General features: G+C 38.4%; 1 protein-coding gene across 5 annotated transcripts in view; it reads left to right on the top strand.

The window, feature by feature from the left end:
• MYLK (myosin light chain kinase) overlaps positions 1 to 22,525 on the top strand; it is a 187,910-nt gene that overhangs the window by 6,505 nt on the left and 158,880 nt on the right. The window contains exon 1 of one of the 5 annotated variants that reach the window (XM_071746634.1): positions 5,580 to 5,680. The exons of the other annotated variants lie outside the window; for them this stretch is intronic. The gene's annotated coding sequence lies outside the window, so the exon portion shown is untranslated. Of the gene's footprint in view, positions 1 to 5,579; positions 5,681 to 22,525 lie in introns of those variants that run through there. 5 annotated transcript variants of the gene reach the window in all.

Genomic DNA, 22,525 nt, shown 5'->3' on the forward strand with positions numbered 1-22,525 from the left:
CCACCTTGGCAACTCTGAGAGCCACAGCATGCCTTAGGCTACTGTGTTGCCTTACCTTCTGCTTCCTCAGCCAGCCCAGAATTTCAAAGGTAGTAAGTGAATTAAACAAAATATTTTTGTAACTCAGATCTAACTCTTCACAGAACTCCCATGCGTGCTGGTAAGGCTTTGCCTGCCCTCACACTGGAAAGTCCCAGAAACTTCCTTTAAAGATGTGTTTTGTAGCCTTGCTTTAAACTAGAGTTAGGAGCAGTGTAAGAAAACCTCAAAGGTTATGTAGTGTTTGGCTTGTATCTGCTTAGGTGGAGGCTTAAAGCATGCACTGCTCTTAGTGCTGTAGAGGTTGTAGTATTTGCTTAGTTTGAGAAACCACTACTGTGGGATGCAGTGAGGGCAAACCCAGATTAGCACTCATATTTGCATAAAGTAACCTCGAAGCTTCCCAGCTCTCTTTCTGTTCTCTGTTCCCTCAAAGTATTCTAATATTTGGAATTTGTAAACACAGGATTTGGGATTCCAAATGCATCTGGAACTGATAAACTGTTGGTATTACCAAAATGTATCCCTTTATACCTCTAGCCTAGGAATTCTCTAGAGAGATCTTACAGGCACATCTGATGTAGATGCAGGCAGATTCCTAGCAGCTAAAACCAAAATGAAAAAGCTGCTGTTGAATGAATGGAATTTTCAATGAAAACTGTCACTTGGGGGGAAGAATAAAAAATTAAAATATTTGGCAATAAATACAACCATGATACTTTTTGAGCTAGGAACTGAAGACGTGCGAGTCAAACAAAACTTGTCAAATGGCATTAGTGGGGGAGAGAACCTTTTGGAAAAGACAGGGTAGTGAAGGGGAAAAAAAGAAAATGAAAAAAAAAGAAAACCCCAAACGAAAACCTCAGCCTTAACAGAATCTTGGATTAGTTGAGGTTCAGTGGATGCCTTTGTTGAAAAAGCAAGAAAAGAATTTAAATAGAGAAAGCCTGATAAGGTGCAGGGCATCAGAGATCTGTTTCCATAGTGACATTGTTCAAACAGAGGCTTAGAGGCAGATGAATAACATTGCAGCTGAACGCTATGGAAGACACCAATCTTCCAGTGGGGATACTGGCTGTTGGTTGTTTGATGTTTTTTTCCCTATTAGTTGGATTTAGGAAAAAGGTGGTGAAGGGAGAGGAAGGGCTCAGACAAATAGTTGCCTTGACAGAATACTGCCTCCCTGCATATCCTACATCCTACATTTTCCTTGCCTCCTCTGCTCACTGTAGTTTGTTGTAACTGTTAAAACCAGCATTGAAGTGGGTTTTAGTAAAAGAAATAGGCACGCCCACTGCATACTCACCTGAAGCTATCAGAACCCTGTAGCAGTGTGTGGTTCAAATATGTGTGTTTGTTCATGTCTGTGTGTATTCTCCTTTGATTAAAAAGGTGCAACTGAACCATTCACTTAAAAGTGAGGTCAGTGTGAGTGCAGCACAGCACATTGAGTATTTTTTGTTGTCCACTGATTTAATCATCCTATATCCATTGAAAATTCACCAGCCACCACCTTCTTTTCATAACTGTTGCTTTTCCCTTTGAAAAGAAAGGTCAAGCTCTGGTTAGATAGAAGCTGTTTCATGTTACAAATATTGTGGCGCTGTAGTTCTTCCTTCCATTTTTCTTTTCAAAATTGCCATTCTGCAGATTTTTCTTAGCTAAGAGTACTCTAAGCACTTAAGTTATTGCTGTTTAGAAAGTATTTTAAAATTAAAAGCATGCCAGTCAGATCTCTGTCTAAATGTCTAAATGATGATACTTTTATTTATAAAACAAATTCTTTTATTTAAATAAAGCTGCAGCAGTTCTTGGGCTTGAACTTCTTAGTGCAGGCTGAATAAGCAACATAGTAAGATGATAAAATTATGTAGAAAGAGGGTAGAAAAACATGATGCTTCCTTAGCATCTTGACTTCAGTGCATAAAAGACTGGGGCCGTTATAGAAATATTGATTATTATGATAATAACCAAGGTTAGGCAACTCTCATTCAGATGTGAGCAGCCTTATATTTTGGACACATCAGCTTCTCATTTCCATGACTGCTCTTCTCAGTGTTAGAGGCAATATGGAGCTGTAAGAGTTGTCCTGTCCCCAGTCTGGATCTGATCATGAGCCTCTTTTCATCTAAGAGCACAAGTAGTCTGAATTCAAAGCAGTACATACCCATTGCATTCATTGACCTTTACAGTTAAGGAGAAATACCTGGGGATGATTTTTGGCTTCAGTTAGTTAAATAGATCAAATTTTTCCCAAAATGGCTTAGTTGGCCCAGAATTCTACCTTTAAAGCAACTTGAATGCATATTGCTATTCAATAGCTTCTTTATGAAGACATATCCCAAAGGTGCTCAGAAGCAGAGGGAAGAAAAGCAAATTATCTGTGGAAGTGCAGTGTCTTGGCATGAACATTCTAACTTGAAAACATACTATTCTACTTAGACTGTGTTTGTTTTGGCTAAAGAAACAAGCTAGGACATTGCAATGTCCTGTAATAGCATAAATGTGAGTATTTAACTTAGACTGTGGTGACAATAAACTTGAAAGAGAATTAATTTTGAAATGGATGTTTTTGCAGAAACAGTTTATATTTTTTAATTAAGTCAGTTTTTTACATATTTCATGGGTTTCTTTTCCCCTCTCTTAATTATAGCACTTCTGAGTGCCAACAAAGACAGATAATAGTCATTAAATTCTATCCCTTTTCCACCCCTACTTAAGGGTGAAAAAGCTTGCGCTGAAATTTATTATTTCACTTCTGGGGAGGAACAGAGAACTGAGAATCACAGACAAAAGGGCAAAAGTTATTTCATTCTAAATAGTGTGGAAGAAATATGTCACTTTTAACTAAACTCTGGTTTTAATGAAAGATGCTTTTTTATACTGTGCTCTTGTTTTTAATAAAATGTTCTGCAAATTGTGGGAAACTGGATTCTTCAGCCTCACTCTTTCCTTTTCAAAAAGGTCTCAGTGTTAAGTGCCTCCTACTCTTGGGAGATTTTAAAAGATTTCATATATAGTCTTGCTACTGAGCTGTCAGCCAAATAGCAGCCTACAATTACTTGAAGGGGGGTTACAGAAATGGAACAGCCAAGCTTTTCTCAATAGTGGCAGATGGAAAAATGAGGGGCTGTGTCCACAGGTTGCAGCTTGGGTGGCTCACAATGAAATTTAGGAGGGTAGAGCAGCACTGGAAGTGATTACCTAGAAATGCTGTGGCTCCTCTGCAGAGGCATCCAAAGCATGTCTAGAAAAAATCCCAGCTGATCTGATTGGGTGTTGATGGTATTTCTGCTTTGAGCAGGATTTTGGTAGAGATGTGTAGATCCTTTCCACCTAGGAGTTTTAGGATTCTACCATTATGTTATCAGTTTGCTTGCTTTTCTCCTTTCATCCTCATCCTTGGGTAAAATAAAGACCCAAAAACTGGAGAACTCTCCTCTTGTCTGGGGCCCTGGTTCATATTCCATAAGTTTGGACAGCTCATTCAACTTTAAGTTTACAAAACTCTTTCATTCCTATTCTGAATTTTCCTGAATCCCAGCAAGCAATGATAAATTTTAATCATTTTTTGGGGTTGGTTTTTGGTTTTTTCTTCTGATGTGACAAACAATCTTGGCCTATTGATCTTTCATGGAAATCATAATGTCCTACAGGTCTTAATCTGCTGCTATATTCTGTGATCCTACAAGTGCATCTTCTTGAAACTCCCCATGGTAGCTGCAGAGTATCTGCCCAGCTGTTTGGAGCATAAAAGACAAGTGCTTCTGACTTGAAAGATCCTGAAATCACAGATATTTTTAAAAGTGGTAATTTGATTTCATGTTGTGTTCTTCACCACAACACATCTTTTTCTTGGAAGTCCTTTTTTCTAGAAGGAATTGAATTGCACTTGAACTTTCTGCCTGCCTTGTAGAGCTTTCATTTTTGAATGGAGTCAAGTGTAGCATAATTCATGTTCTTTCCCTAGAGCTTGCATTAGTGCCTTGTTAATGTCAGGCAAACACTTGTCTGTGAAGAAAATACATGTTGAATCATATAATTACACCTGTAATCTATTATGAAAGTCTGTTACTATGTGGGTAATGCCAGAAATTACCCATGATAGTTTAGGTCAGCTTTCTGCACAGCTAGCATCACAGAATTTCATAGTCTATCTGAGGAGATTTACTGTCACAAGCTCTATAGCTGGGGTTTGAATACACCCTCTGTTGCACTCCATGCCAGGAAGGCTCCTTGACCTCACCCTTGTTTTGATAGCTTACTGGTGCATATGCAAACATCTCCACTGTTAGACTAATTCACTGTAAATGGCTCCTAATCTTTTGGATATGTGAGAAATGTACTAGAAAGCTGAGCATGACAAGCACATTTTGGTATGGTTCTTTTAAGGCTGATCATTCCTTTCATAAGAATGGTAATCTTTTAAGTAATCTGTAATACTTTGAATTAACCTACACTGAATACAAATATTTTTTTTAAACCCAAAGTACTCTGAATGAGATTTGTATACACATGTGACAAAACTGAGACAATCATACTTACCTGCAAGATCAAATGTTTGCTAACAAACAGGAAAAGAAGGTTATAGTATGATTCTGACAATGCAGTTAACCAATGTATAACCATGCAAGACAATTTTTGAGTTTAATTTGTCTTGTTTGGGGTTCCTTTGAGGATGGCAGTTCATCTGACACTGAATGTCAGAAGAATGTCTAATTTTGCCTCTTGTTACTCATACATGGACAGTTTCTGCCTTTTAGATGTGCTGTTGTAACTTGAGTAGGCCAAGTGCAGTCATCTAAATGTTACTATCCTATTACCAAATTATTAACTCACTCGTGTCTGCTAGGATGATTTAGCTATCCTGAGTATTACAGAAAATAGCTGTATTTTATTACCATTCCATATTAACACATCAACTGGTTACTGAACTATACATAAAGGTAGTCTGGGATTAGTTAGGGAATCATGCTACCAGCTTTCACTTGATCCAGCTCCCCCTTTACTTGGCTGGATGCTAGAATTAGGTAAAAGGGAAGGGTAAAAGTAAGAGAACATGGAGATGGGTGCATGGAAGGAGAAAGTGGTATTGGTGGTAGCTGATAGATCCAAGATCTAGACTGAATATTGAACTTTTCATGTTGCTGTACAAGCATTAACAGGCACAGCTCCTGGGCTAAGGAGTTTCCACTTAAAATCATAAAGGTCCCATCCTTTCACATGCAAAGAGATGAGGAACTCTGTCCTGTAAAGGTGAAGTATCTTGACAGAGGTCACTGTAGTTTTCCTTTCTTGCACAAACTGATAGAGGCTCAAACCATGTCTTCCAAGTCCAGGGCATGACTGCCAAGCTGTGCTTTTCTTTCTCTAATGTTTTCTATCAGTCTAGTCAACAAAACAAAGCTGGTTGCCAAGGAGCTGGAAGAGACCTTCCCTGTGTTATGGAGGGAGTGTGTGTGCAGACTCTATTCCTAGGATAAAGCTACAGTTCTGCCTTTCAAGAGCCTTTGGAAATAATTTTCTCTCACTTGTTATTCAGGAAAGCAGCATTCAAACTGTGGATCTGCTATTTTAGAAGTGTCCTGAGCCTTTTGTTGTTTCAGAACCCAGTGTTGCAAGCACAGAACCAGGAAACTCGGTGGGTAAGAATAAAGCAAGCTCTTCTAAGTACCCTTTAAGGGAAATATTGAATGATTATGTGGTTTTTAAGAGTGGATTAATATTGGTCAATCTTTGTCAATCTTTGTCTCAGTTACCACTGAAGAACTAGTGAATTAGGAGCTTTCTTCTCCTTCCAAAGAAGTCTATTAGTTTTGCTTGCACTGGTTGTTCAAAAGGAGTTGAAGTCATGTTGCAAGGCGAAAAAAACCCATTAAAGACAATGAATAATCTTCTACAGGAATTTTCCTTCTGTGAAACCTGACACCAGTGGGTTGTGATGTTTTTTCTTTAGTGTGGGGGTTATATTTATGTTTTCCCCTTCGATCCTTAATCACCCATCTACTTCTGAGTGATGTGGAAAATGTTGGTGCCAAAAATGGCTACAGGAAATATTGATAAATGTGGGAATCACTTACTTAGAACAGAGGCAAATTAGAAGGCAGCTGCTTTTCATCTTTTTCTGTTAACTTGGGAGGTGGGAGAGGGTGGTGGTGTGAAGTATTGAGGCTACTAATTTATGTTTCCGTATCATGCTCTTGGAGAGGGGGAAAAGCAAGAGTGCTGAGAGTGAGAGTTGAGCACATATCATTTCTTCAGGCTTCTATTCATTATAGGTTGACTTTTAAGAAATGGAGGGAATGGTCTTTGCAGCTTTTTGTCTCTGTTCTATGTCAAATGTCATCGGTGCTAGGAATGATATGAGACTAATTCATGGTATGCTTTATTACCAAAACAACTTTTTTACTTTAAAAACTTTTTATTGAAGTGGAATGAGATTTGGTGAGATGTGGTGCTGAGCAAGGTGTCTGAGTTAATTATAGATTGACCATCAGAAAAGTATTGTAGTAATGAATACAACTGAGGACTTGAGAATCTCCATGCAACATGTTAATGGGGAAATTTCACTGCTTATATAGAGCAAGTGGTTTTGGCATTAATATGGATAGTTCTTTCAAATTGTCTGTTCCAGGGGTGGCCAAATAACAAAGTTAGGCCTTTTAATACAGAATAAACCAAACACTGACATTTTCAAATCTCATATTGACTATAATTCAGAAGGCTTGATAGAACTGTGAAGGATTTAGAAGGTACAGAAAAAATATAGGTATGGAATGACCAGACAGTAAACTAGGACTCTTTAGGTTGGAAAAAGCTTGGTTGGAAGCTGAACTAGAAATGGTGTGTAGAAGGTAAACAAGGAATAATGACAATTTCACTATTGGGAGGACTCAGTAAAACTCAGCAAACTTTTTTTGTTTGTTTGTTTTTGGGTTTTTTTGTTTGTTTGTTTGTTCACTACTAGGCATGTGCAATTGATTGTGGAACTTGCTGTGGTAAAATGTCAAGAAGATCAAAATGGGTTCTGAAAGAGGTTAAATTCATAGAGGCTAAACTCAGGAACCCAGGAACTATGAAACATGGTGGTCTGGCTTCTTAAGTACATGAACTGCTGAATGCCAGAAGCCAGGAGGGTGTATTTGGGAAAGAATTGCTGCAAGCTTACTGATTTTTTTATGTGTTCTTTCCTGAGGCGAGTGTTACTGATGGTCACTGCAGATAGGATATGAAGAATGAGACACTGGCATTTTTTTATGGCTTGCTTTCCAACACCTCTAACTGTTAGACTTCATTGACAGACCTGGTATTTTGGTAACGTTCCACTTAGCAATCAAACCACATCCTTATATATATTCTGTGCTACATCAAGGCATGTAGGAGCCCTGTCTGCCAGAGCATCATCCAGGAACTTCTCTGAGTTACCTTTTCAGTGTGACTCCATGAGTTTCAGGAGGGTAATTGCTTTCTGTGGTGGTGATTCCAATTCTGTTTTGTCTCTGTTGCAGCATTTATACCCTCACTTCAGCTTCACTTGCTGTCGCTTTAATCGACTGGGAAGCCTCTTCCACTTTTATTTATTGCAGCTATTTACTCCTGTTATCTACCTAATTTAGTTGGTGCTTTCCTACTTGGGATGTATACCTCTTTTCTGCTTAACCTCTCTGTTTGTCCACTTTTGGTTTAAGTATTCCTTGAAATTATGGGTGGGGGGAATTTCCTGCTTTTGTCACGGAAGGGATGGCAGTGTGGTGCTCTGTTTTGTGTTTGAATTTGAAGGAAGTGATACTGTAAGCTGTTACTTCTGTAAAGTTTTTGACAAGGGACAGACAATTGTGTTTCTCATGGGCAAAATGCACATAAAATTTTGTTGTTCTGGATTTTGCTTGTTTAATTCTGCCACTGCCACTAGTGAATTCCAGGTCAATGCCAGTGTCACATTAGTGGTGTGTGAACCAGAGCAGTGAAGCTGCAGCAGCATGCTGGTTTGTTAACCTCTACAGTGGTGTGCTCAGAAAGTCAGTATTTTTTTGCTGCTGTCCCAGAGACTGGGAATGGGAACTTGGATGTTTCCCACTACAATGAATAGGAAACCAGTGAGTACTTAGGAATAAGAATTGCTTTTCTTTCTGGTATCTGGCCCACTGCCTATTTTTGTGGTTTATGTGATATTCCAACTCTCACACTTCTCTGGGGGTGCAGAGATGACTACTTTCTTCTCTGGCCATGCATATAAAATACAGTTTGCATACAGTGTGAATGTAGGCAGCTCCAGACAGCCCATATTCAGGAAGCTGAGGAAATCTTTGTGAATGTCCTGTCAAAAAAGGTGTCCTGAGGAAAACTGAAGAACTGTGGTTTAAACATAAGGCTTCTAAATGAGTGAGGCAGGCTTTCTTGAAAAGGACCAGCTAAGGTTTGTGGGCTAGACAGATTCCACACTTGTGCTCTATTTTGTGTGACCAGAAGTTTTCAAACTACCTTTCCACCTTCTGTAGTGGTGAAGAAACTGTCCAAAGAGTTTAGAAACTGCTGCAGCCATAACCACCTGAGCTGGCAGGCAGCCTGAGACAATAAGCCTTGAGGTGTGAATTCCTCTCAGTCATTCAATGGATGGCTAATTCACTAATTCAAATGGCACTGACACAACTTTAAAGCTGAACCTTAACTGTTTCATTGTGCATCAAAGCAGCTGGAAAAATGAGGAGGCTTGTAATGAAGGTGAGAAGTATTTTGTTGGACAGTCTGTTAACAGCACCTGGCTTCTGTGTGTCTGTGCAGCCCAGATCTGCTCAATTCAAGAAACATCACCTATAGATGAGCAGCAGTAAACAACAGAAAGTATGAAATGAATATAAAGCAAGGGAGAATAGACCTTTGGCATAATTTTCAACTGGATTTGGTTACTTTTTTGCCTGCTGGTAGTCTCATGCTTACTGAATTCTTTGACAGAATGGGCAAGCAAAAATGTTTGCCTCCTTGCCAGATTTGGGATTGCTACTTACCTAGTTTGAAGGAGAAGAGACCAAGTGTGCTTCCTACCCGATAAGCAGAAGTTTGAGATAGGGATATGCATATTATATTGTTGCTGACAGAAATAAAGAATAATTAATATTTTTCATTTAGCACAAAATTATTCATTAGAGAGGGAGAGTGCTGTTGCTATGTGGTCTGTCTCATGAGGAATTGGCATGCCCTTTAAATACTGTTTTGTGCTCATCTGCATTAGACAACATGAAAGAAATATACTGTATGTGCTTTTATTTCAAGTCAGATCCAGCTGGTAAATAACCTTTCTGAGAGGCTGAGGTGCATATAAAAATCTCCTTTCTCTATCTCAGACATGACTTAATTACTCTAATTACAGATTGTTATTGATATTTTTCAATTTGCTATTATGTAAAAAGAAGTTTGTATCACAGTTATGGGAAAGACTGCTGGCCTTGAAGTGCTTCAGTCTGGAGTGAAGTCAAGTGGCATGAAAGTAGAAGAGGAAAGTAGTCAAGCTTTCCAAGACATCAGTCTAGATACATTATCCACAGTATCCACATTACCTTGTAGTCATGTGGAAATCAGTTCTGGAGAATCCAGGAGCAGATAGACATTGAAAACTGTCAATAATATGACAGTATTAATATGAATACTTAGAATTTGTAATAGAAAAATCCTTTTAGGCTACAGAAGCTTCTGGACATTAATAGCACACTAGATTTTTGCCAGGAGACCTGGACTGTCAAAGAACTGATCCAGTCCAGAATATTTGCAAGACAAAATGGTCTTCTATCCATTTGGCCTTGAACAGTTATCCCTGCAGTTATCCCAAGAAGACCGAATCACTTCTGGGTTTGAATTGGTCTAGGGGTCCATTGCTGAGCACTGGCCTTAAAAAATTTTATTGCAGGCTTTTCCATCCCAGCTCACTGGGTTTGTTAAAATGTGTCCTGCTTTTTGTTTAGAAACTCAAAAACAGTGAAACAGGCAGTGCAACTTTCATGTGCATAAGTAAAATTTTATCAAGGCCACCTTAAAATCTGCCTACTCTCACACTCTGTCTGAAGTCATTACTTTGCCTGATGTGTCACATGTACTTTCCAAAGGAAGGGGCCAAATGCTGTGAAACTTATTGGAAAGGTTTGAAATCTTTGACCTATGTTCCATTTGCTCCTGTTTTTCCTACTCTCTACAACTGGTAATTCTATTCAGTCTGTCAGACATTCTTCTCATCAGTTCCATCCAAGAACTTTTTCAAATTGGCAGAGTGTTCTGATCTGGTTGCCACGAAGTCCTAAATTGGTGCATTTTCACAACTTGTGTTATAATTTTTTAAGATTGGCCAGTTTTTCTTTTTGCAAACTCCCCATTTTGCAGTATTTGAATCTGACAGCTGCCCAGGCCTTTCAGCTGATGCAGGGTCTGACAGTGCCCAAACTGCTCCTGCTGACCTTGCACAGACAAAGATTTCCATCCCATCTCGGAGATGGCTGCGCTCCAGGGATGAGTGTAAAGATTCACATTTAAAACTGCAATACCTGGAAGCAGTTTGGGACAAAAAGGGCACATGAACGTGTCAGATATGAATGCCAGTGTTCTTTAATGCCTTACTGTCTCCCCAGTAAAACAGGTCCAGAGTTTGGCTTTGTTTCCCTGGAGCTGAATTCAGCCAAGATTATTCCTATCCAACTTCTTAAATGACTTGAAAACACTGAAATGAGTTGCTTTAAACCCCAGTAAGTAATTTCTATTACTGAGAAGGATGTATTCACTGCCAGCATGGTACTGGTGCTGAAAGTGGATTACATTAGCCTTTTGTTTGAAATCAATTGAGTTTACAACTCCACTTCAAAGTCTTTAGAGCTTTAAAATAGAGCCAGCAGAAACTGTTTAACAAGTCAATGCTGCCCTGTGATTTGCATTGTTCTGTCTTTACTTGTGAGAGGGAAAGACTTCATTTTCCTGTACTTTCACTTCACACGGGGAGGGTGGTGCAGAATAAAAAGCAGCCTATTCAGTTTTGCCTTACTACTGCTTTGCTGGGTTTTACCTACATGCAGATGCTTCCCTCCTCAATGAATTGCAATTCCTCCAGTTGCATACTGCTTTCACTTTAAAGCTTGGGTTATTGTTAGATTACACTGTTCTTTTGGATTGTTTCGTTTTTCAGAACCTTGGTTATGATGAAGAATACCTTAAAATGAGTTTATGGAAGAGTGAAGCTTTTTAGACTTGCATTATATTCTCATTCTTGTTGGGAAACTGAGAGCATTGCCTTAAAAGGTGGATGATACCCCACTATTTAAATGCATAGATTTCTCAGTCACTGTATGTGTTCCAGTAAAACAAGCCAGGAGGCCTTAGTTTACACGTCAACTGCTGCTTCTGAGGGAAGCATTTTCTATAAAATAAGGGCTTCTCTGTACCTTACACAATCTAAAGACTCCTGCCAACATGAGTTGTCAGAAGGGAAGGCAGAGCCCGTGGGTGAGTACCATTGTTTCACCAAATGTATTCCTTTACTATCTCATTTGTGCCTCAAACAGTGAGGAAACTGAAGCAAGCAGCATGGTGCATTTTACCTTAGACATCAGTCCTGGTCTGCTTTTCAAACATACCTTGGGCTGTGCTGTTTCAGCTCAGGAGTAAAACTTCTGTAGTTTTTCAAGGGCCACTGACTTGGAAGGAGATAAAGTGAAACATCAGCTTTGGGAAATAAAAATCATAGCTGTTTCCTCTATAGGACTGAGGTAGCTCAGTCTCTAGTTTGAAGAGAAAAGGTAGGGACAGGGTTACTCAGAGTCTGTCAGAGATATGGCAGATAATGAAGAGCAGTATGCACTCAAATCAAGCCTGACTCCTGGTGTGTTGAGCACGCAGATTTTTCTGTGGCTCTGCCACAGAAGGAAACCCCAGACAGTTCTCAGTTTCCCCCACCTCTTTTCCCTCAGGGACAGGAGAATGGGGAGAGACAGACTCATTATACTCTTACTATTAAAACACCTTTTAAGTTCATTGAGACATTTGCCTTGCACTTCACATGCATTAAGTCATGTGAGAGGCTGAAGCTTAGAGCTGGTGTGTGACTGAGGCAGAGTCTGAAGCAGACTCTCCCACAGCCTCCGAATACCTGTGGACTGCTGGGTCCTGACTCCTTTGAGGAGTAAGTAACTGTGAGGTAAGTTCAGGCTGGTTTTACTTTTTGTCTTTGACTACAAATTAGCCTCCTTTAGACTGGCCTTCATCATTCCATGCAGCGATTTAGCTCTGAAAAAGGTATTGCCTTCTTAAAAGGTTTTGCCAGAAAAGTCCTCATTCAGGGAGGACTCATTCAATGCCCATCCCATTAACATCCTATCTTTTTCAGAGGAACATGAGGAGTTCTCAGTTGTTCTGTTCTTACATGTGGTATTTCTGACATCTAATGGAAGACTCTGCTTTGTTGCACAAATAGAAGCAAAGCTAGAGTAGTCTGGCAGGATAAAGTCCTAAAGTTTTGGACTGCCATGGCATTTGCTGCTCAGAGCTTCCTTATTCATACAGCAAATACGTGAAGTACTGGTGATGGAACCAACAAGATCTTGGCAGGTGTGTGACAGTAAATCAATAAAGCAGAGTGCCTGTCTCTGTAACTACTGGTTCTATAAAGCACGTGTACTATAAAGATTTGTTTTATCAATGTTTCACAGAACTAGCAAAGACAAAGAGGTTTAAATATCAATTTATCAATTGAGCAAAGATTAATTTGACTTAATAATTGGAATACTATATTCTGAATATTTGTCTTACAGTTTTTGGTGCCTCTGTGCATAGGACTGATGATACAGCTGGAGTCATGAGCAAAAGATACTTACTTTTGCTTTTTCCTGAATACTTGTGCAGTGGAGAGGAGGTATAAAAAATGTAGTAAACCCAGACCTTGTGTTTAGATGTTGGAAAAAGATGCTAATATGAAAAAAATGGCTTTGAATGAACAATAACTGATATTTACAGATGCTTTCTTCTGCTGGGGTGTGATTTGCATCCTAACACAAACTCTTCATTATAAACATTGGTTTCCCTGTGCTGATACAGAAGATGCACCAGTGCCTTATGCTGCCAAACACTGTGGTTTTTTCAGAAGGAAGCAAAAGGCTTAATGCTATTTGTTCAACCCAGCCAGATATCTACTGTTTATGATCTAAAATATCATAAAATGTGTTTTCAATTACCTTGTGCATATTTTTAAAGAATTAAATTTCCATCAAAGGATTTTGTGAGCTGTTTGATCTCACTGTGTCTAAAGAGCCCAATCTGACTGGAGACAGTTTTGTCTGAACACATATGGCACAATTGTAACAAATGTGCCCTTTGAATGTACGTGAATATAAGAGAAATTAATTTATTAGTGAGAGTAGAGGATGGTGGGAGACTGATTTCCAGTCTTAGCTGTGAAATGAGTAGCTAAAGAATGGATATGAAAAGGGACGGTGGTTCTTTCTGCTATATGGCTGACTTAAGCTTTTGGGTTTTTCTGGGTTAAACTGAATATAGGATTCCATTTTCCAGACAGCTTTAAGTGTGATACAGAGTCCTACCCTACTGTGAGAACCTGAAAACGGAAGATAAAGTATTTTTTGTTGCACTGAAAAACAACAAAAAAGATTTCTTAGGATGCCCTTGTGCTAGTCTCTGTAGAGCCACACAGATGCTTTGCACTGAAAGCCAAGGATAACAAGAAGAAAAAGAGAGAAAAATGGAACAGTTCTATTGAGAAATGTTGTCAGACATTTGAATTCCTACACTTTGTTGTTCTGCCTAAAGACAACTAGAAAGTGTTGTCTTTCTAGTGTTAGGCTCTTAACAACATAACGGTGGAAGTCAGATTTCTTCTGCTCCTGGATGGAAACTGTATTGCCTAAACTAGAAAAGCAAAGTAAAATATTGAGACCACAGTTTGGTTTCAGTGCTGATACAGCTAACACAAAGAAACTCTTGGAAAAACTAGCTTAGATCTTAAGAATGATCATTAGTCCAGTGGATTAACACACTCATGTTGGTATTTTAGCTTTGGAACTGGCCTGGATATGTCTGTAGAATACTATACTGCCCTGATTAGGCTTAAATGAGATGTAAGGAAACCTTTCCTGTTCCATTAAAGTAGTTGTTATGTCTCCCTTATCAATGTAGCTATTTAGAAATAGTTCTACTGCAGTCAAGCATGTATCATGGCTTTTGATCTCTTTTCCAGTCATCCTTTATTTCAGGGTAATCCTGACATGAAAGTAGAGTTTTTCTTACACATCTTGCTCCTTCTCTGCACTCACTGATCTTTCGGCTTGGCTGAAGATTGGGTATCTGTTGATACTGCTCTTTCTGTGTACTGATTTGCAGTGCTCTTTCAGAAAGCTAAATCTATCTGTATTTAGCTATCAAAAATGAATGTTAAACTGAAATTAAGTCAGGAGCATTTAATTAGAAGTGTTTGTCTGGTGGCATTTCCTATGTCTTTTGCTAACATTTTAAGTGTTACTTAGGAAGTGTCTCCAATATTGCATAGAGATATCAGGTACATAGATATAGCAGGTAGAAAATAAGCAGCAGTAGGCAAAACCTTGAAGAGACAAAGAGCCTTTCTATGCAGATATATCTGCTCTGAGGAGAAGGAAAGAGAAAGCCAGACACTGTACAGCACCAGGACAGTTCTATCTAAACTGTGAAAGGAGCCTGTTTTCACAAAGTTTCCAGTTAGTGATAGTAGAGGCAATAATGAGATACAGAACTGCTTTCCATCTTACTCTGCCAATTCAACTCCAATGAAGATGCCAAATAGGTTTCCATGTATGGGCTTTTTAGTAGAAAACAGCTTTATCAAAATCTTTGTTCTTTTTTCTGCTGAAGCTTTCTTTTTCAGTTTGTGATATTTACTACCTGTCTGACTGTCATTAGCATGAAGCGATGGAAGATTTCTGTAAATCATGTGTATGGAAAAAACCCTAAATTATTCAATAGCTTTTTCTTAGTATTTCTGCATGGGAAAGCAGCAACCTCTCTAGGGATGGTTTTTCTATCAGCTAGGCCTTCAGTAATGTGATTAGCAGGCTAAATGCTCCAAATAAATCCATCACTGGCATCAGTTGCATCAGAAGTGAATTTTGTTCCTTTATTAATACATCAATAAAAAAACCAGTATTCATTTCTAAGACCCAGTGGAAATGGATCAAATTCAGTAGTTAATTTTATCCACACATTCATATTAATGTTTCTGTACAACACCTACAAAACCATTTATGTCTCCTGACCTTTGCTTCTGTGGAAATCTTATGAAAAATTCTCTCATATTAGAAGAACCCTGACTGTAGTATAAACCATGTTCTGATTCTAGGTGAGTGTTTAATTCTATGGGCTTACTGACACCATGCAAGCCTCAGTGGGGCACAGCATTTTTTGGTTTTTTTAATTTTTTTTTTGCTTGGTTTAATATTTGTTTTTTGTAGAGATCATGTATAATAATGAGTAGATTTCATTGTAAAGGCAGATTCATGTTTGTTGACAGACACTTGTTAGATCATTTATACAGCAGCAGACTGTGGGTCAGAGAAAATGGCACGTTTCATCTGAGAAAGCAGCTTTGGAAATGTTTTAGAGATAGCAGTGGATAAACAAGGAAATAAAGACTGTCATTGTGATGCTGCAGGCAAGGGATCTCATTAAGCCCTCGCTGAGATGGAGAGAGGGGAAAGAAACATCAAGGAGGAGAGAATTACTGTTTGTAACACTAGGAAGACTATTGCACACTTCCTGTATCCAGTTCCAGTAGCCACAATTCAAGGAGGCTGGAACTGGAAAAGATTCAGGAAAGAGATAAAAGAATGACTCCTTGTCTGGAAAAATGCCTTGAAGCCAGAGACTAAAGAAGTCATTTAACTTTTCAAAAGCATAAAAAGATGACTTTAACTCATTATAATTGTTCCTACCTACACAGGAGGTTACTGATGATAGAATTAGGTAGAACTAGACCCAGAGGTTTAAATTTGAAAGAGTTTAACTGTCAATGGAATGAAGATGACAAAATGTTAATCTTAAAAAGTAGTAATAAGGCTTTAGAGACATCTTAGAATGATTACTTGATGATTACTCTAAAAAGGATCTTAAGTAAGTGAAGGAATTCTTGCATGATATCTTTGGTCTGTGACCCACCAAACTCAGACAAAATGATAGGAATAATCTCTTCTAACTCTGAATCCAGTACAAGTTCTCAGTTGCCAGTTCAAACTTCCAATTGGTGGCCCAATTTATGGCCAACCTCAAGATCTATTAAGAAGCCACTTACGTTGTTTTATTCTTGGAGGACAGGTGTGGTGCCAAGAGAGAGCCTCGTTAGAGCCTACAAGATGTTGATAGCTGATATCTCTATGGTTATCATATTGCTTTAACTCCTGAGTTACAGCAGGCTGTCTACCTGTAAATTGTGTTGAAAGACCCATAAGCCAAATGGAGAATAGAATCTCTGTTTGTGCTGTAGCACAAGTAAGGTGGGGCAAAACTGGAGTCCTAGAGCACAGGATAGGGACGGACTTTTGAGCTTTAATTTCATTTATGCAGTTTTGAGAACTCTCTTGTAACAATTTTGACCAAAGTCAGTGAGCACAAGTGTGTGTGTCTGCCCAGAACACATTCAAGTGTGAGATTTGTGTAGAAGCAAGGGAAACCTGTGGTATTTTTTTGTTTGAACTTAGAAATTCAATGAAAACTCAAGCTTAATGTGGGTGATTTGGGTTATTTTGTCTACTGTAGCCATGACCTTTAAAAACAGTAATAGTAATTTGACTGAAGTGAGCCATGAAGAGCAGCTGGGTAGCATTACTGTTAGATGTGTCAGCCACATGAAGGCCTGCTGCCTCTTTCTGTCAGGGCTATGGGAAAACTGGCACTCTTTTAAAATACCTCACTTCTCAGCTCATGCTCAAATGGAAACACAAAAGGAAAATAAGCCCTATCCCCAGTCTGTCTGAGGAGTCAGCTACTGATAATGAAAATGTGTGGCATTGCAGAAAGTGAATGACTTCTTTTAGGAGTAATGTTTGAAGGAGAGCTGGCAGTGCATCAGTTACAGGTAAGCCTATAAAACATCTGATTGAGAATGTATTCATCTGAGACTGAGACCAAAAGCTGAAAAGCAATCAGGTTTTTTAAGTGAAATTTTCAAGAATAGCAGCATAATATTTCTACCTCTGAATGAAAAAATGGCCTTGTGTTAGTGCTTTTCATATAAACAATTTTTTTTTATTTTTATTTTTTTTTAAAATTTCAAGTAACCTTATTTCATGAGACTGTGTTTATTCCAAAATGCACAGATCATTCTGGGTGAAAGTTATAAACTTCATCTTGTTTGTTTTGCTTGGAAATGGCCTCGGTCTCCCAGATCCATAGAAATTGAATAGTCTGGTGATGGGCACAGTGGAGAAGGTTTTAGGCTTATTGATCACAGTTACCAGTATATGCAGAAGGATGCATGGGTTTGGGGCATTCTAGGGAATGTATCCTAGGAAGGTTCACAATTCTTTTCTGTGTATGCTGTCAGTCTCTGCATCTTACTATTCTTGCTGACTTTTTGTGTATCTCAGAAATATCCAGATAGAAGGGGTCGTACAACATGTTTTTAAATGTTTTTTTTTTTGTTTCATCTGCATTCAAAACAGCTCGAGCATACATCCAGTAACCCTGAAAATTTTTCTGAGTCCCAGTTTAGAAGGCAGATGTTGGTGGCTGAAATTCTACTTTAGATGCAGATACATCTTGAGGTGTTGTAGAGTATCATAGAGTATCATTGTAGAGTATCATAAACTTTGCACCACCAGGCTTGACTGAAAAGAAGAAGGATTATTCTGTACTGGGCTTTTTGTTGCTTTTGTGTTTCGGGTTTTTTTTTTAATAACAAATGAAACTGCTGTCTAATCTGTCTAATGCTCTTTCCTTCTCTATTTGAAGGCTGCTCAGTAACTTACAGAGGGTAGCCTGCTTCTGGCCAGGATGTCTACTCTCTTGGCAGGTTGTCTCATTTGTGTTTGTGTTATCTTCCTTATATTTTCTGCAAAGTTCTGGGTTTAGGAGTCACTTTTGAGTGTAACCTGAGTTAGCCCTTACAAAGGAAAAGACCCAGCTGGACTGTATCTTTATTCTGTACCAGTTAGCTCTGAATGGAGCTTGATACTGCACAATCCAAAAGTACAGTAATCCCAAATCTGCTCATTAACAAGGCACCAAAACCAGCTTAAGTTTCAGTTAAGGGCAAAGAGAAAGGGCTGAAGCACTGAGATTGAGCAATGGCACAGGGCACCTGTGGATATGGCAGTGCAATATCCACTTTGAAGGTCTTGGAATTTAGAGACAATGAGGAGGGAGGAGAGGTTCTCCTGTGGGCAGGCTTGCAGGTACAAGTGGGAAACACTTTCTCTTGCACAGTTTCTCAGGGAAGAAATAAAATATCTCTTAGAGGAACTCAGTGTAGAGGGAATATTTTTCTAGATATTGAAAATCTCATGGGAACTAGGAAAGGTTCAGGTTGGTTTTTTTACAGAGTGGCATATACTTTTGCCAGACATGGCTCAGCTCTGATTAAATCCCAATTAAAGGAAAGTTTGGTGTATTTGATATGTTTCCTTCCCTGCCTCCTTCCCCAATCAAAGATCCTACAATGCAAGAGGAAAAATTCAGCATCTCTTTAACAAGCTTCATTAAAGAGCTTTCAAAACATCCTCAAAAAACTGATGCAAGCTATGGTAATCCTTTCAGTCCCCTCCCATGAATGTTTTCTTCTCAAGTGGATTCAGAAATCTCTGAAGAATTTTAGATAAACAATATTATATAAAAGGAGAAGCAACTAACTACAAGTATTAAACTTAAAAATTCCAGACTAATATTTTTTTAACCAATGTTTTTAGCCAATTTTTAAACTACTGGATGTTCTACTATTGATGGAAAAAGGTTTTTTCCCCCTTTTTAGATTAAAAGTTCAATCTGGTACAGCCTTATTCTGGTTAATCAGTTATCTTATTTTCTACTGTTCCTATGTGTCTGGCCCTTCCAATAATACCTGTATAAAACTCTTGAAAGCAGTAGCCCTGTTCCTGTAAATTCGTTAGTTCAGCGCAGTTTGGATCTTTAGCCCTTTAAAGGGTTGTTTTATTAAGCTTGCAATGGTTTTCCATTTTCCCTATTACTGGGTGATGTCATTGCAGGCAAAAAGAAACAAAATTAATATAGATGGGGCAGCCAAGATTCAAAAGAGCAGAAGATGGTTTTTTTGTTTGGGTTAGAGTTTCATTCCAGAAAATTAAGTGTACTTCTCCAGCATTTAAAAGTGGTGGGTTTTTTTATTTTAGTATTTGTGTTTTTCAAGTTTTGGCACAACTGAGTTCAAGAGCTGGCAAAAAACCCAGTCACAAGCAGATATTTCTTAATCTATTTTTCTCTGCTTGTTGATGCTGCAGGACTTCCTCTACAGAACCAATCTCCTGATGGTTCCTATAGGATCAAATGCAGATATTTTGGTCTTCCAACAGCTGTAAAATCCTGATTTTTTTTGTGGTCTCATTTTGCTTTAGTGCTAAATATGCTTTCTCAGAGTAAATAAAATGAGCAAAAGGAAGTCAAGATAGCTCCTGATACTGTGAAGAAACTCAGTAGTTCAAGTTACATATCTCCTTTTCTGTCCCTTCCGGTAGGAATGTGTAACACATTAAGTCAATATTTTTTTCTATTTTAAGAAAGGAGATGCTTTGGTGCAGGGCTGTCAACAGTGGCTTGGTTGGGGTTTGGCTTTATTTTTCCTCTTCTTCTTTATGTTTACAATGTGGGTGCTTAAAGGGATTTACAAATCTTCATCAGTTGCAAATTGCCCTGTATGCATGGTCCCTCACTAAGAGAGGAAGCACTTCCAACTTAACCACAGTGAGGTGCTGGCACTGCACCTGATACTTACCAAAAGAGTTTATGAGTCTTTTACACTGAAAATATACCAGTTGCCAGCATGCTAATGCAGTACTTTTATTAGCATAAAACTCACTGCTGTGGTTTTGGGCTGTTACTGGATATATTATTTTTCCTTCTGATAGTCTCAGTGAATGAGATTTATGAGATGTACTTGCTCTGAAGCAGCTGATCCAGGCATAACCAGGGTACCAAGTGGACTCAGTCCAGTTTGGGAAGTTGAGTTGAGCCTGGAAGTGAAACCATTTGTTAGGATGGAAAATTAATGCACTGAAGTTAATCTTGACTGTTCACATTTAAAGCAGTGGAAGCCATTCGTATTCTCTGCTTTTCCTTGCTAGTTTGTGCTAGTAACCTCTGTGGAAGGAATTAAAACAAATAAAAACCTAGTTTATAATACTCAAGAGTTGGATGCACTGCAATTGGCTCAGCTAAAAAGAAGCCCCAATGCCATGGTAATTATCTCCTCAGTGGGATCAAAATGAAAAATCATACCACAGAAAGCAGATAATTGCAGATGATGCATTAATAAGAAAACTGCTTGTCCTGGGAAGAGTTTACAACTGGAAATCTAGATCACACTGTATCTTTGTTGCTCAGATTCCCTTCAAGAAAATATTGGTCTTTTCAACATGTTAGTTTCAAATACTACATAAGTAGCAGAAGAAATAAATGGTATATTTTCTTTATAGGTGAATAGCTTTGTCTCCAAAGTATTTTGAAAACTTAAGAATCTTTTTCTGGTTAAATAATTTTTGTTTGTTGAGCCTCTGGTGTAATGATAAAGCATAGGGAGAAAATTTTTATGTTCTTTGATGCTGGGAAATAAGTTTATTTGTAAAATCTAACTAATAAAGTGACCTGTGAGAGAAGAAAAGGAAATAGGGAGAGAAAAAGCAAACCCAAATAATGTGCAAGCAAAGGTTTCTGTAAGCTCTTTGGGCTGGAGAGCTCAAGTTAACAGCTGTCTTTCTGTAAGAGGCATAGTAAAGTTTTTTTTCCTAATGCTTTAATTAACAACAGATTTGCCTGATTGTTTATTGTATGTATTTGTAAACAATGCAAACCAGTTTCACACTGTGGATGAGCTGAGTATCTTGGAGCCAATACCTCACTTAGCTGTGTTTATTTGCTTAGATTTTATTGGATTTCTGTTCCTGGGCCTTAAACCTGTCAGCAGTGCCCCCACGCTGCATTACAGTGGTGCTTTCCATGCCCTTAAGTCCAGAATTCTTCATTGCCATTAAGGCATTTGCTTTCCTCACTCTTTCCTTAACTCAGCTGCAAAAATATTGCAAAGGATTCTGTTTTTGTCAGATGCCAATAATATTACATCTGAAGACTTCACCATGATTTTTCTGACTGAAAGTTGTATTAAAATTTTGTATCCTTGTTCCATGGTTGTTGCTTCATTTTTGTTTCCATCTATGTTTGGATACTTAATATTACTTATCCAAAGATGTTCACCAAATTAATGAAGAGCTTTATGCATGGACACAGTGGTGCAGCAACAAAGCTTGCAACAGGGTTCTTAGGGATAACTAGGATTAGCACTTAGGGGGGAAAATGGCTGGATCCAGAGGAAGCACTCATTTGTTTTACATGGTTTATGTTTATATGTTCCATTTATTTAAAATTAAGAACATGCATCTCCTATTCATTTTTTTTTCTTCCACGATTTAAAAATATTAAAAAAGATAAATAAATAGTAGTTCAGACTTCAACTTCATGGTCTGCAAGCAATGGGAAAAGGAGCAGAGACTCTGTAACAGCACAGAGAGCTTGAAGAGTATAGAAACCCCTAAGTAGTCATTTATGTATTTTTTATCATTCACCTTTATTCCTGAAGTTACATCTCTTTTTGAGGAGCTTGTTAGCTTATTTTGCCCACTGACAATCTATATCTTGTTGGAAGGAATTTCCATTTAACAGACTATTTGGGGTTCAGGTGATCTGAATCTTCCATGCATAAGATGTAGCAACTCTGCAAAAGAGGGGTTAAAACACTGACAGCACTTCAGTCTAAAGAAAGTAGTAGTTAAAATACACATAGCATGGGGAAATCTGGTGGAAAGAAAACCCACAAAAATAATTTTCTACTCTCTGGGAGGTTTATAAGGTATCACAGGATCTTCCCAAAGTAAATTTAAAATATTTTTAAAATGTAATCAGTCATCAGGGAAGCTATCACTAGCACTTTTTAAAAAAAATAGGGCAGAAAGACAAAGAACATTTAAGAACAAACAGTTGCTGCTTCAAAAACAAAGCAAACACACTTTGAGAGAGTATTTAATCAAATTCTCTTCCAACAGCCTCCGGTTACTGCAAGAATACTTTCCACTTTTCTGGATAGATGTCTTGCACTCTAGAGTCTGGAAGAGAGTAACTGAAGTTTGCCAAAAGGCAAGATCAAAAGGCTGCTAAATCAGGGGAACCTTCCAAGTCAGTTCAAGAGAACTTGGATGTGGGGTATTAACCCAGGGCTAAGTTGAGTTGGGTTAAATGCTAAAGCTGAGTATGAAGT

The sequence above is a fragment of the Heliangelus exortis genome, chromosome 6 (assembly GCF_036169615.1).
Source record: "Heliangelus exortis chromosome 6, bHelExo1.hap1, whole genome shotgun sequence".
NCBI lineage: Eukaryota > Metazoa > Chordata > Aves > Apodiformes > Trochilidae > Heliangelus > Heliangelus exortis.